This window comes from Scylla paramamosain, chromosome 14, assembly GCF_035594125.1.
Source record: "Scylla paramamosain isolate STU-SP2022 chromosome 14, ASM3559412v1, whole genome shotgun sequence".
NCBI classification, from domain to species: Eukaryota; Metazoa; Arthropoda; class Malacostraca; order Decapoda; family Portunidae; genus Scylla; species Scylla paramamosain.
The window spans coordinates 8,835,661-8,852,422 of record NC_087164.1 but is presented as its reverse complement, the minus strand read 5'-3'; the positions used below and the strand labels follow the sequence as shown (position 1 = coordinate 8,852,422).

At 38.0% G+C, this 16,762-nt stretch overlaps 1 long non-coding RNA gene across 2 annotated transcripts in view; it reads right to left on the bottom strand.

Annotated features, from left to right (window-relative positions):
• The window catches only part of LOC135106807 (uncharacterized), a 76,510-nt gene that overhangs the window by 16,276 nt on the left and 43,472 nt on the right, over positions 1-16,762 (bottom strand). The window lies entirely within an intron of this gene.

Genomic DNA, 16,762 nt, shown 5'->3' with positions numbered 1-16,762 from the left:
ATATATATATATATATATATATATATATATATATATATATATATATATATATCGCGTCTCTAAGAGTAAAGTGCGTTATCCTATGTTACTATCTCTATTTAAACTATCAGGGCAAAATTCTGTATGAGAATATAAGGGTAATTCTTCCTTCCAAAGGTTTTGTTTGTTTGTATGAGAATATAAGAGTAATTCTTCTTTCCAAAGGTTTTGTTACTTTCCCTGTTTACCATATGCTTTTTTCCTGTTCCTGCATTCTCTTCTTTAAATTTCACATCCTCGTTATCTATCCTTCTTGTCACCTTCGTCATAATTTCCCACTAGATATGTCACGACACTGGCAAGGAGACTCGTATATTACTAGACCAGTGATATATTGAAAATTAGTGATATAATCTTCGCCTTAATTCTTATTCTTATTCTGCTCTTATATGTTGTCACCAGTGCCTTTTAAAACGTGCATCTCCTTCACCCAGTCGCAGCTGCCTCATGTCTCTCTCAATTCCATCCCATCTGAATCTCTGTCGTCCTCTCAATATTCTCCCTTCCACTTGGATCCTCCATGCCCTTTTCATAGGGTGATCTTCCTCCATCATCAAAACATGACCAAACCATCTCAGCCATGCCTCTCTTGCTTTCCCTGCTACTGACACAGCTCCTTCCTCTCCCCCGATGACTTCACTTCTCTCAACAAGGGACACTCCCATCAGCCAACAGCCATCGCACCATAATAATTCCTGACATCTTCATCTGGTTCTCTTCCTCATTACTGGCCATGCCTCTACACCAGTGGTTCCCAAACTTTTTCAGGCCGTTACCCACTTTTGTACATGATCCTTGTACATGGCCCACCACCAAGCATAACCCATGACTACAGTGACTGTCAACAGTCCTACACTCATTAGGTCCATATAAAGACCGCTCTAGCAAATCTTGTAATTTTACTGATTCCATTTGCTATTTTTTTTTTTTTTTTGTTAAATATTAATAGATCTGTAGTTTGCCTTTGCTGAATCTCATATAATTATTGAAGTGGTACTAAAGAAATAACATTATGCACATAAATATGTCTATACTTAGAGTAATCAATAAATGGAATTATTGCAGAAGGCTGTTTTAACAATAAACAAAAAAATAAAATAAAACAAAATTCCACTCGTTTAAAAGTGTATTAATCCCACGAAATATGATCTGATATTTGAATCTGACAAATCTGATGACTTTATAATTCTGAAGTGAAATGCGATCATAGGGAGTCATAATTAACTGCCACAACCATGACCTTTAGTGGCCTTACACCCACCTCCTCCCAGACCATTTGCTTTTGAACATTCATGCCAGGTTCATGTTTCCTTCACTTGGATCCCCACTCCATTTAGTGTGATTGAGATGTTGCAGATTATCAACAAACTTCGTGATTCTTGGTTTTGTTTCACCTAAAGCACACAGTAGGTCATGCTTCACTTCAATTATGTTGCGATATTTCATTCTAATGTGGAGTAGTTAAGAGAATGCAGCCTCACAGGAATAAGTTGATGAAAATGGTAGGTGTCGAAAACTCATTTGTCTATGTAGTCTAGCCATTTGTACTGAACCTGTAATTTCACTTGACTGGCTACCTACCTACAAAACACCTTTGGTTTAATATGTACATACTCGTATTCCCAGATTATGGCCCCCTACATTCTGTTACATAGCCACCGGTTTGGGAACCACTGCTCAACACCATACAATAACACAAGTCATTCAATGGCTGTGTGTGTGTGTGTGTGTGTGTGTGTGTGTGTATGTGTATGTGTATATATATATATATATATATATATATATATATATATATATATATATATATATATATATATATATATATATATATATATATATATATATCCCCTTCACAAAGCTGCCGCACCTGGACTAGCTTCTCTGAACCACCTCCTACGAGGATTCAGTGCAGGGTTCAAAGACAGGTGTACAGGGTCCCTTGTAACTCCTGCACCCTATTCACAATAGTCGTAACTCCAGGTCACACTAAGCTGAGGTCTCCAGACTGTTTTACCGACCCACAGACAAGGGAAATACTCAAAACAACTCTCAACACACACAGCTGTGAAAGAATCGACAACCACATCTAGGAAAAACAGTTAACGTACAATAACACGCATATGGTGAAGGTATAATAGCCCGTTGGGCACCTGCTCTCCATAACAGTCCTCTCACTGCCCAACAGAGTGTTATAGCCTCAAGCCGAGTAGTATCGTTTACTGCCCCCTGGACGCCAGACCTTGTCAGGACCTGAGGAGGGAGTAAAGTTCACTACGCAGCTTATTACTTAGGTCCTCTGTGGCTGAACTGAATCAGCCAGCAGTAGCATTTAAGACAAAACAGGGTCACTAACAAGAGACACAAGAAACTACTAAAAAAAGAGTGCCCCTGAACACACAGGAGGATCAGTCACCGCTCACTACGCAAGAGCTCGGCCAGGACACACATGTCCCCTGAGGAGTCACTCCCATGAGTAAAGTGCCTGATTTACACAATTGTTCTTGCTGGCAGACTACTATGGAGACTCCTATTCTATATAAGCAAGCCGGGGCGTACAGCCGGTAATGACTCACTTAACTCCTTTAAGGCAACTGATCCGGCCAACTATTATCCCGCCCTAGGCTCCTACAAATATTAGAGCACGTCTCAGTATGTCTGCTCCATCCAAGTGCTGGATAGTGACTGAAAAATGCGCCTTTCTCCCGCTCTGCTGCTAAGGGGAGGGGGGTACAAGGAAGGGGGAGGGTGCGACACATATACATACGGACACCCGCCCACACACTGCTCCCTGTGCGGTCTTTACTCTAATGAAACACTTTATTTCTAAAAATTCTACTGATTAAACTAGAGGGGCTAAATGAATACTGATTATTTTATTGTCAAGAGCAACTCTTCTACTAAATACTGGGTGAGTCTCATATTAAATGGATAAGGGGAAGTAAGAAAATTTACGTAGGTAATATAAGTAATTGCCCGGATAAATCTCATAAATCTCATAGAAGTTTCAGGCTGAATACGTACATACGTGAAAGGGACGCATCTAAGTCTCGTCCCTGGCTTGTCTCTCTCTCTCTCTCTCTCTCTCTCTCTCTCTCTCCTCGTTTATTATTCTTTTCTAAGGCATTCTTACTATTTCCTTCATTTTAAATCATTTTATGTCATATATATATATATATATATATATATATATATATATATATATATATATATATATATATATATATATATATATATATATATATATATTATGTGCGCTTTCTCTCTCTCTCTCTCTCTCTCTCTCTCTCTCTCTCTCTCTCTCTCTCTCTCTCTCTCTCTCTCTCTCTCTCTCTGATTGATTTTTCTTATCCATCGTTGGTAATCATACGAAGATTGTCCTCCAACTCTGTCAACATCTACATTTCCTTCTTGCTGGAAGTTTGCTTACATTCAGCCTGTTCCTAAAAAGGACAACCATTCTAATGTCTCAAACTACCATCCTATTGCCTTAATTTCCTGCCAGTATAAAGTTTTTGAGCCTATCCTCAACAGGAAGACTCTTAAATATATATCACTTCACAACCTTCTGTCTGATTGCCAGTATGGTTTCCATCAAGGCCGCTCTGCTAGTGGTCTTTCTTTCCTTGCTGAGTCTTAGTCATCCTCTTTCAGAGATTTTGGTGAAACTTTTGCTGTTGCCTTAGACATATCAAAAGCTTTTGACAGAGTCTGCACAAAGTTTTGGTTTCCAAACTACCCTCCTACGGCTTCTATCCTTCTCTCTCTTTGTAACTTCATCTCAAGTTTCCTTTCTGACCATTCTATAGCTAGTGTAGTAGACGGTCACTGTTCTTCTCCTAAATCTATTGACAGTGATGTTCCACAGGATTCTGTCCTGTCTCCGACTCTCTTCCTATTATTCATCAATAATCTTCTAAACCAAACTTCTTGTCCTATCCACTCCTACACTAATGATATCACCCTGCACTTTTCCACTTCTTTTTTAATATGTTCACCCCTTCAGGAAGCAAATGGTTCACGCAGGGAAGTCACAGAGTGCCTGACTTCTGAACTCTCTAAAATTTCTGATTGGGGCAGAGCAAACTTAGTATTGTTCAGTGCCTCAAAAACTCAATTCCTCCATCTATCAACTCGACACATCCTTCAAAACAACTACTCCCTCTTCTTTAATGACACTCAACTGTCCCCCACCTTCCATATTAAACATCCTCAGTCTGTCCTTTACTTATAATCTAAACTGGAAACTTCATATCTCATCTCTAGCTAAAACAGTTTCTATGAAATTTGGCATTTTGAGACGTCTCCGCCAGTTTTTTCATCCATCTAGCTGCGCATTCTGTACAGGGACCTTATCCATCCATGTGCGGAGTATGCTTCATATGTCTGGGAGGGGTTCCACTCATATTGCTCTTCTAGGCAGGGTGGAATCAAAAGGCATGGTCAAGGATTTAATCTTGTTTATTTACAAAGAAATATAATTCAAGATTTGAATCTATAATGTGTTTTTTGACCACTTCATATATCTTCTTCCTCCTCATCCTCCTTTCAAGACATTTACCACCCATTTTCATATGATCGTTTTTCTTTTTTTGTATTGTGTTTGGGACTTGCACCTCGGAGTGTGTTTCTTTCAATCCGATTTTTGGTCTTACACAGTGTCCTGATCTCATAAATATAAATAAATAAATAAATAAATAAATAAATAAATAAATAAATATATATATATATATATATATATATATATATATATATATATATATATATATATATATATATATATATATATATATATATATATATATATATATATATATATATATATATATATATATATATATATATATATATATATATATATATATATATATATACAGTGACTGTTGAAGTGATCAAAGAATTTAAGTAAAATGAAGCAAAATTGATTGCGGCCTGCTTTAAACCTCCTGCTTCTGGGGTTAGTTGATTCACAGGGTTGGGTTCAAACAGCGCCCACTGTTCCACTTTTCGGCACCCATCCGGGCAGAGGTACTGGAGGGCGCGGCCAAGGATTTAATCTTCTTTATTTACAAAGAAAACATGATTCAGGATTTGAATCTGTAATGTGTTTTTTGACCACTTCATATAGTCTCCTCCTCTTCTTCCTTCTCATTCTCCTTTCTAGACCGTTTATCACCCAATTTTTCACGATCGTTTTTTTTTTTTGTACCGTGTTTCGTAAGTGCATCTTGGAGAGCGTTTCTTACAGTCCGATTGTTGGTCTTACACAGTGTCCAGATCTCATAATAGAAAAAAAAAATCATGGTGACTAATGAAGTGATCAAAAACTTTTTTTCAGTTAAAGTTAAAGGAAGTAAAATTATTCTTGACTGCGGCCTGCTTTAAACCTCCTGCTTCTGGGGTTAGTTGATTCACAGGTGGGCTCAACAAGCGCCCACTGTTAAATGTTTCCGCACCCATCCGGGCGGAGGCACTGCAGGGCTTGGTCAAGGATGTTTTTAGGTGTATTAACTTAAAAGATACGATTCAAGATTTGAATCTATAGTGTCTTTTTTTACCACTTTACATACCCTCCTTCTCTTCGTCGTCATCCTCCTTTCAAGATGTTTATCATTCAATTTTGTATGATCGTTTTTTCTTTTTTGTATTCTGGGACTTACACCTTAGAGAGTCTTTCTTTCCTTTCTGTTGTTGGTCTTATACAACGTCCTGATCTCTTAAAAAAAAAAAAAAAAAAAAAAAATATATATATATATATATATATATATATATATATATATATATATATATATATATATATATATATATATATATATATATATATATATATATATATATATATATATAGTTATCAAAGGATTTTTTTTTTTTTTTTTTTTTTTTTTTTTGTTAAAGTTAAATTAAGTAAAAATCATTCTTGACTGCGTCCTGCTATAAACCTTCTGTTTCTGGGGTTAGTTGATTCACAGGGGTGGGACTCAACAAGCGCCCACTGTTCCATGTTTCGGCACCCATTAGCGGGGAGATACTGCATGGCGTAGCCAAGGATGCATTCACGTGTATTTAGAAAGAAAACATGATTCAAGATTTCAATCTACACTGTCTTTTTTTGACGATTAACTACTTCATATACCTTCCCTCCTCCTCCTCCTCTTCTTTCTCCTCCTCCTCCTCCTCCTCCTCCTTTAAATTAAAGAAATTTGTCCTCTAATTTTAGATTATTCCTTTTTTTTTTTTTTTATCTGTCTGTTGACATACACCTTATTGGGTCTCTCTCTCTCTCTCTCTCTCTCTCTCTCTCTCTCTCTCTCTCTCTCTCTCTCTCTCTCTCTCTCTCTCTCTCTCTCTCTCTCTCTCTCTCTCTCTCTCTCTCTATTGGTTCACACTCATAAGAAAACTTATATGAACTATTGAAGTTGTCATTGTAGAATTATTATTATTATTATTATTATTATTATTATTATTATTATTATTATTATTATTATTATTATTATCATTATTATTATTATTGTTATTATTATTGTTATTAACATTACTGTTGTCGTTATCATGAAATTTTGTATTGTCAAGGATTACACCAGGAGACGCAAGTCATTAAGGAAAGCTGCAAGAAGCTGTCAGGCATATGACAGGTCCTTTGGTATTATTATTATTTTTCACTGTAGGAGAAGTAGTAGTAGTAGTAGTAGTAGTAGTAGTAGTAGTAGTAGTAATGATTGGTGTTTATTTATTTTTTCATTTTTTTTTTTTACTGTTGTGTTACCTGGGAAAATCTTTCTGTATTTTCTTTATTAATAATATTATATTTTATTATCATTATTATTATCATTATTATTATTACTATTATTATTATTAGTAGTAGTAGTAGTGTTGTTGTTGTTGTTGTTGTTGTTGTTGTTGTTGTTGTTGTTGTTGTTGTTGTGCTTGCCAAAATAACTCATAAATATATTTTTACTATTATCATTGTTATTATTATTATTATTATTATTATTATTATTATTATTATTATTATTATTGTGTAGTCCCGAGCGCCGCTCCGTAATTGTGTTCCCGAGCGCCGTTCCGTAGTTGTATTCCTGAGCGCCGTTCTGTACTTGTATTCCCGAGCGCCGTTCTGTATTTGTATTCCCTGGGACCTGAAGCAAGACAGGACCCCAGAGGGAAAGGAACGGTGCCTCCCAGGCAAACGCCGGGCTTTCACTGGCCTGGGAATGTAAAAACCCCACATCTCTGATACCTTCGTAATTAAGTGTAACTAAGAGATGATATCCTGCCTGATGTGCCAAGTAAGCCAGGCGAGGGTGTCAGTGCCTAGTCTCGCCACAAATAGATTTGATGGTTAGTAATGACGAGTCCAGAGTCTATTAATAATAATAATAATAATAATAATAATAATAATAATAATAATAATAATAATAATAATAATAATATTATTATTATTATTATTATTATTATTATTATTATTATCATTATTAGTATTTATTATTATTTTTAGTAGTAGTAGTAGTAGTAGTAGTAGTAGTAGTAGTAGTAGTAGTAGTAGTAGTAGAAGTAGTAGTAGTAGTATTTATTATCATTATTATTATTATTATTATTATTATTATTATTATTATTATTATTATTATTATTATTATTATTATTATTGCTATTATTATTATTACAGTTGAAGTTTTATTATTTCTGTCTTATTGTATATTTTTTGTTACTACTATTACAGTTATTATATATTTTGTAATTGCTGTTACTATTATTGTTTCTTATAATTAGGATCCACACCCATACTCTTCATCTGATATAAAATATAACTATAGCCCCAACCAGTATCGTTGTATCCTAAACACAGTGTCACATGGCCCCTGTAGCCTGTAGCATCCCTCTTTCGGATTATTATGATTATAACTGTTTAGAATTATGATTACTATTTTTATTTAGAGTTTAAGTGGTGTTTTTTTTACTACTACTACTACTACTACTACTACCATTATTCATTAGAGTTTAATTAAATGGTGTTTTTAAAATGTTAATGTATATTTACTATTATTATTGTATTTGTCAATTATATTGTGTTTTATTGTGGTAATAAAGATGATGAATAGAGAAGGAGACGGTGTGTGTGTGTGTGTGTGTGTGTGTGTGTGTGTGTGTGTGTGTGTGTGTGTGTGTGTGTGTGTGTGTGTGTGTGTGTCGGTGTGTGTGTGTAGGGGGTAAAGCACACACGTTATCCCCGACAAGGAAGAGAGAGAGGTAAATAAAGATACATAATTTTAAAGAGAGAGAAAAAATAAATAAATAAATAATCAGATGAGATATTACTAAGAACGAGAGAGTAGGAGATAAAGTTATACGAACACAAAATTAACAAATATACAAGGAAGAAAAAATAAAAGAAACTACTGAATAAACAAACAAAAAAAAAGAGGAAAAGAAATAGATTCAGAGGAAAGGAAGGAAAATATATAGATGTCGCTAGAGAATAAAAATGGAAAACGAAGAAAAAAAAATTGCCAGGATAACGAGAGATTACGAAGAACAGGAGAAACAACGGTAAATACAGGAAAAAAAAAAAATATATGAAAATTCATACAGAAAAAATGTCGATAGATAGGCATATAATATTTTTAGTTGTATGTACCCCTTATCCTTCGACTGTAAACGAGGCGGACTAATGGGGGTTTTACACGGTCAAGCATGTTGGCCAACACGCTCATCAAACCTCCAACACAACATGTTTGAAGAGTGTTTACACGTTCAAACCAAACTGACAGACAACCTCAGTCGGTGCCAAAAGGAGAAGGAGCAACATGTCACTTACCCAAGACGAGGTGATGGCAGTCGGGATAGTGATTGCCCTCAACGAAAAGAAAAGGAAGCGTTCAAAGTGGACAAAGGACTGGTTGCTGAAAAGGGACCAAATTTCACATACCAATTTAATGAAAGAGCTGAAATTAGACCCAGATGAATGGCGCAATTATATGCGCATGGATGAATCAACATATTTAGAACTTTTTAATATGGTCACTCCATTCATTACATGTAAAGACACCGTAATGAGGAAGTCCATTAGCCCTCATGAACGGCTGATCGCAACACTGCGTTTCTTAGCAACAGGCCGATCTCTGCAAGACTTGAGATTTTCAGCTGTAATGGGAACTAGCACCTTATCCAAGATTATACCAGAAACTTGTGTTGCCATCTACAAAGTACTTAAGAAGGATTATTTAAAGGTGGGTTATGATATGCAATATTATTTCTTAAATTCCTGTTTGAGTATTCTTTTGATTTCACCTTCCACAAAGCCACATGCTTCCTGTATATATTAATGAAATCCACCATTACTTCCCTTTCCTTATCCTTAACGGCACACGTGTCACTCATTTTGCAACTGATACACTACGCCTGTCACTGAAGGAGATGTTACAGATGTTACCTCGGCGAGATTTGAGTATGTATGACATGGACATGCACCGAGCAAAGCTCCGCCCACAAAAGTCAGCCCCCGTCAGACATCCGTCCAACACGTTGGTCAAACATGTTTACCCCTTTCACACGTTCAAACATTCTCTCAAACGTCGTGTTGTCAAGCGTGTTGGCCAACATGTTTGACCGTGTAAAACCCCCATAAGAGAAGTGGGGGGGAAGAGGAATAGGGAGAGATAGAGAGAATGGATAATAAGAAAATAATTAATAAATGGGAGGCAAAAACAGATAGACGAATGGATATGAGAATCGGGGAAGGATAGAGAGAGATGGAGAAACAATGAATTAAACACTATTTGTCCAGATGACCGGGAGTGTCCGTCGAGCAGCGCGGTCGGCGGACAATTGCCTCACTCAATGATGAAAATGTGGGTGTGCCGGACGATGCCAGTAGCGTGTGAAGTGCGGCACGATAAGCATGAGGGCTAGCATTACTAAGAAGGAAATATTGTGTAGCATGGTAATTACATTGTGTGTAAAACAAAACAAAAATTACTCAATAAGAGATGTTTATGGAAGCCACATAACAATATTTCGGGAATACAACATAGCCATGGGCACGATTTCAGGAAATCTATATGAGAATTAGCGGAATCACTATTTATACCTTATTAGCAAAGGTATTGAAAGACAAACATAAGATAAAAGCGGAGACTCGTTTGGAAACAATGCTGATTTTTTTTTTAACACTTGGATGTACGTATTCGGCATTGCAGTATAGCATATATCTATCTAGAAGCTTGTCCTGCATAATCCCAGAAACATGTCGGACCATATACCAGGTACTAAAGGATGACTACTTGCAGGCGAGTTTACTATTTATTTAATTGAACAGTACATGTGCAGTGTTATTATTGTTACGTTAATACGACACTATATCGTAACAGTTTAATGTGCAAAGTAATGTGTAATGATACATCGAGTTATGGTAGGTTACTCACTAGATTAGATATCACAAGGTATTGATGTGAACCAACAATGATCTAAGTAATAACACACACACACACACACACACACACACACACACACACACACACACACAGCGGACTTAGCTATTCTGGGAAATCCATGACATGTATTCTTGTTTATTTATTTCAGAACATTAGTATTTATATAATGATAGTGCAACTTCTGTAGTAACTTTTTTTTCTAAAGACGTCTTGTATTCTGGTCTACCCTCAAACATTTATTTCTGTAATGATAATGTAATTTGAGATGTAATAGAGTTCTTTATGTGAAGATAATTTTTTTTTTCTTTTTTTTTTTTTTTTTTTTTTTACACTCGTGAAGAGTGTACAAGAACTTACGCCTGAGGTACGATAGCGAGCCGGTGGGGGTCTGTTATTGTGGAACTAAGCGAAGGACATTAGTGTACATCAAGATGCGAAATGTGTGTGCTGCCTGGCGATGGCCCAGGTTGGCAGGTGGTGTTACGTTTACACCTGGCAGGGACACACTACAATGGATGAAAGCCGCGCCTCCGAAATGCAAGTTCTTGCTGCCGAAGTCCAGTGGAAGAGAGGCACGGGTACAGCAGGATGAGAACGTGTGGTGAGCAGGCTCTCTCTCTCTCTCTCTCTCTCTCTCTCTGTGTGTGTCTGTGGATCAAATTTAGTGCTTGGTTTACATCTGTTTCCACCGTGCTTCCTCCTCATCTAGTCAATATTTTCCTATTATTGTTACTTCTGCCTCCTCTCTTTTGTTGGATGTTTGTGAGTGTGTGTGCGAAAGGGTGGATTATTGGATTTTTGTTGCCCTTGGCCAGTGTCCCTCCTACATAAAAAAAAAAAAATAAATAAATAAATAAATAAAAATCTGAGAGAATGGGGAGGTTTTGGTGTGTGTGTGTGTGTGTGTGTGTGTGTGTGTGTGTGTGTGTGTGTGTGTGTGTGTCCCGGAGGGAGGCTTGCCTAGTTTTGGGTAGAAGGTAAATGAAGGTATCTTGTCGTGCCCTACCAGGAGGAGGCAGTAGACACCTGCCGAAACGATAATTACTCCCAGTGAGGTCTAAAGCACTGTTCAGGGGGTGCTGTGAACTTATCATTAAACCCAGCTGTGACCTCACTGAACGTTTCCCTTTGTGTCTCACAACACAAGGGGGTAGTCACAGCCTGCCCTCTAAAGACAACTCTCTTCCTCCACACAAAACTACAAGCACCTAATAACACGCACACCCTTCACTCAAAAAAATTTTAAAATCATGGCGACTCCTACACCAGCCTCGGAGTCCCCATCTGGGGAGGGGACCATAAATGTCCCCAGGTCGGACTGCCTTTCCGTCGACGACCCAAAGTGTCTTGACACCCCCCTCAACTTTTTCTTCATTAACTTCTGCAACATTCGCAGTCTAAGATCTAATTTTCAATCTGTAGAACATCACCTCTCCTCTTCTAAACCTCATCTTCTTTTCCTCACTGAAACTCAGGTGTCTGAGGCAACTGACAGTAGCCCCTTTTCTGTTCCCTCCTACTTTCTCTATCCTCATTTTCGATCCAAAGCTGGATGCTGCGTTTATGTGCGCAATGACTTACTCGTAACCTGCTCTCGTGCCCACACTCTTGAATCTTCCGAGTTTTCCACCATCTGGCTACGACTACAGAGTCATTCTCATACTAAATTTATTTGTGCTGTATACCTCTCTCCTAACTCCTCTGACTATAAGAAATTCTTTGACTACTTAACTTCCAAAGTGGAGCACATTCTGACCCTCTTCCCTTTTGCAGAGATCTCCATTCTTGGAGACTTCAATGTTCACCACCAGCTTTGGCTTTCCTCTCCCTTCACTGACCATCCTGGTGAACTAGCCTTCAACTTTGTTATCTTCCACGACCTAGAGCAATTTTTTTTTTCTTTTATGTAGGAGAGACACTGGCCAAGGGCAAAAAAGCCCACTGAGATCCCGGCCCTGAATAGGGTCTGAAGTGGTGATAAAAAATTCAAGGATAAGTGTCTTGAAACCTCCCTCTTGAAGGAGTTCAAATCATAGGAAGATGGAAATACAGAAGCAGGAAGGGAGTTCCAGAGTTTACCAGAGAAGGGGATGAATGACTGGAAATGCTGGTTAACTCTTACATTAGAGAGGTGGACAGAATAGGAGTGAGAGAAAGAAGAAAGTCTTGGTGCAACACCCTACTCACATTCTTGACTGTCTTGGAGGAGCCCAACATTCTTGACCTTTTCCTGACCTCCAATCCTTCTGCTTATGCTGTCACCCTTTCTTCTCTGTTGGGCTCCTCCAATCACAATCTCATATCTGTATCTTGTCCTATCACTCCAATCCTCCTCAGGATCCCCCTAAGCGGAGGTGCCTCTGGTGTTTTGCCTCTGCTAGTTGGGGTGACCTGAGGAGGTATTTTGCTGATTTTTCTTGGAAAGACTACTGCTTCCATGTCAGAGACCCGTCTTTTTGTGCCAAGCGCATGACAGAGGTGATAGTGTCTGGCATGGAGTCATACATTCCTCACTCTTTATCTCAACCTAAACCTTCCAAACCTTGGTTTAACACAGCTTGTTCTCGTGCTATACATGATAGAGAGGTGGCTCACAAAAGGTACTTAAGCCTTCCATCACCAGAATCTCAGGCACTTTATATTTCTGCCTGGAACCATGCCAAGTCTGTTCTCCAACTAGCCAAAAACTCCTTCATCAATAGAACTTGTCAAAATCTTTCAAGACTTAACTCCCCTCGTAACTTCTGGCATCTAGCCAAAAAATATCTCCAATAACTTTGTTTCTTCTTCTTTCCTTCCTTTATTTCAACCAGATGGCACCACTGATATCACATCTATCTCTAAAGCTGAACTCTTCGCTCAAACCTTTGCTAAAAACTCTACCTTGGATTATTCAGGGCTTCTTCCTCCCTCTCCTCCACCCTCTGACTACTTCATGCTACCTATTAGAATTCTTTCCAATGATATTTTCCATGCCTTTGCTGGCCTAAACCCTTGGAAGGCTTATGGACCTGATGGGGTCTCTCTTATTGTTTTTCGAAACTATGCCTCCATACTTGCACCTTGCCTAGTCAAACTCTTTCAACTCTGTCAACATCTACCTTTCCTTCTTGCTGGAAGTTTGTCTACATTCAGCCTGTTCCTAAAAAGGGTGACTGTTCTGGTTCCTCAAACTACTGTCCTATTGTTTTAATTTCCTGCCTATCTAAAGTTTTTTAATCTATCCTCAACAGTACTCGGGCTGCTAAGTAAGTTTCTAGTTTCAGACCAAAAAACGCCCAGCACGTGATAACCATGTCCTTGACCTCATGCTTGCTACGAATGATGAAGTAATAGCAAATGTGAATGTCGGCGAGGAGCTTAATAACAATAACCACCGCGCAATCACCTTCATTATAAACTTCATGGCTAACGAGTTAAACATAAGCAGAGAAAAAAAGTCCCTGACTAGAGAAAAAGCAAATTTCTGTAAACTCAAATCAATGCTTAACCAAGTCGGCTGGAGTCACCTACTTACCACCACAGATATCAATGCTCACTGGATTTTTTTCATGGATAGATACTTAAAAGCAGTGCAAGAATGCGTACCCATGAAAAATCGTCGTCCCACTAAAAACGTTAAGCCTAAGTGGTGGAACACACAAATAGCTGAATGCTTGCGCGCCAACAGGGATGCCCATAACATATTAAAATGCTTCAGTAATAACGAAGAACACACTGAATTCGTTGAGCTAAGACGTAAAGCAAAGAGATTAATCAAACACAGCAAAAGGTCTACCGAGTTACAAGTTGCGAACCAAAGTAAAACGAACCCGAAGGAATTTTATATCTTTATCAGACCTCAGCGACATCCCTATGGTGCCAGCAGTCAAATTAACAACAATGACGTCCTAAGCAGCATCAATATAACAGAAAGTGACGTGTCAAAATGCATTGATAAACTTCAAGTTAGCAAGTCACCCGGACCTGACACGATCTCAACCCACATCTTGAAAGAAACGAAATCCGAATTAGTTAAACCACTAACCGTATCGTTCAATAAATCTTTGCAGTCCGGTACAGTGCCTGATGAATGGAAGCTTGCTAACGTAACTCCGATTTTCAAAAAAGGCAGTAAATCTTTTCCATGTAATTACCGGCCAATTAGCTTGACCTCAGTCGTATGCATAATGCTTGAAACACTAATAAGAGATAAACTCGTTAATCACTTAGAATAAAACAACTTACTTAAAGATACTCAACACGGCTTCCGCAACAAACGCTCTTGTTTGACGAACCTCTTACATTTCTATGATATTCTGAATCAGTATGACGAAAGTAAAACGGTAGATATAATATATCTTGATTTTCAAAAGGCCCTCGACAAAGTCCCTCGCAAACGCTTACTGATTAAATTAAAATCACACGGTATCCAAGGCGACTTGTTGCGATGGGTTGAAAACTGGCTAAATAACCGTAAACAAAGAGTAGTAATAAATTGAAAAGCATCCAAGTGGACTAACGTAACCAGCGGAGTACCACAGGAATCAGTCTTAGGACATGTTCTCTTCCTTGTTTTTATCAACGACATAGATGAGGGTGTTACCAGTATAATATCAGAGTTTGCTAATGACACCAAAATAGTGAATTCAGTAGTCTCTAACGAACAAGTAATAAAAATGCAGAAAAATCTAAATAAATTGACAGAGTGGGGGCCAACCTGGTAAATGAGTTTCAATGGAGATAAATGTAAAGTGCTTCGTATAGGGTATATAAACGAGAAAGCAAAGTATATTTTAAATGGTACCCAACTTAAAAGTGCTAACAACGAAATTGATTTTAGGAGTGACAATATCGAGTAGCTTAAAACCTAGCCAACAATGCTCAGAAGTCGTAAAGAAAGCGAATAAAGTAATTGGCTTAATCAGCAGATCTTTTTAATATAAATCTATGGGTACAATCCTCGCTGTATAACTCTTTAGTCCGTCCCCTTGTGGAATATTGTGTTCAAGCATGGTGCCCCTATTACCAGAAAGACATTGATAAATTAGAAAGAATTCAGCGTACAGTAACAAAAATTATACTAAACCTAAGAAACAAATCAAACGTAAGAGTGTCTTAAAGAATTAAATCTATTCCCATAAACACAAAGATGACTAAGAGGTGACTTAATACCGGTGTTTAAAATCATCAAAGGCATTGATAACATGGACTGCAGTAAATATTTCATGATGGATTCTTCAAATTACACGCGAGGAAACGGTTGCAAAATTGTTGGGAAATCCGTCAACTCTCACGAATCAGAAAATCGTTTTTTCCATCGAGTAGTAAATCTATGGATGAATGGGCTTCCTCGAGACGTGATAGATTGTAACACCGTTGAGATTTTTAAACGCCGTCTTGATAAACATTTTGCCTGCAATCCGCGGCTAACAGAGTTTGTTTGTTAGTGATTAACTTCCTTGCCTTCAGGAAATGGGGGCACATCATTTCATTTATTTTCTTTCTTTCCTATAGAATTTCCTTCGGGTTTTTATTTTTTTCTTCTCTAACCCATTAAAGTATTTCTTTCCAACCTGTTGTCCTGTACGACTTATGACGGAGGGAGTGGAGGGTATGGAGAGAGTTTTCTGCTTTTCTGTCCCTTTCTACTACTATCACCTTAGTAGTCCTAGGTCAGGTCACCTCGTGAGGACCGCAAGGTCTGTTGTGGCCTGTTTTTTTTTATGTAACTCTCTCTCTCTCTCTCTCTCTCTCTCTCTCTCTCTCTCTCTCTCTCTCTCTCTCTCTCTCTCTCTCTCTCTCTCTCTCTCTTGCCCCTTATCTCTGACAGATAAGGGGGACGAGAGGTAAAAGGGAGGGAGGTAGGTTTGAGATAAGACGAAAAAGGAAGGGAGAGGAAATGAAAAAAAGGGAAGAAGGGCTATAACCAGGGAAGGAGAGTACATGGAGCAAAGGAATGGAGGAAGGGTGAAAGAAGAGGATGGGAGGATGGGGAGAAAGTAGAAAGGATAAATATAACCAGCAAGGGTGAGGAGTGAGTGAAGAATTACAGGGAGAGGGCAAGTGTTGGGTAATAAGTATTCTCTTTTCCTGTTCTTCACTCCTTTTCATTTTTCTTCTATCCATTTCCTTCCAATTTATGTTCCTTTCATCCATTTTCATACTCCATCAGTCTCTTTCAGCTTTGCAACTCTCTCTCTCTCTCTCTCTCTCTCTCTCTCTCTCTCTCTCTCTCTCTCTCTCTCTCTCTCTCTCTCTCTCTCTACTTCCATATCTCTAGGTCACACAAAGCTGTTCCCTGGTGCTTAAACTCATTA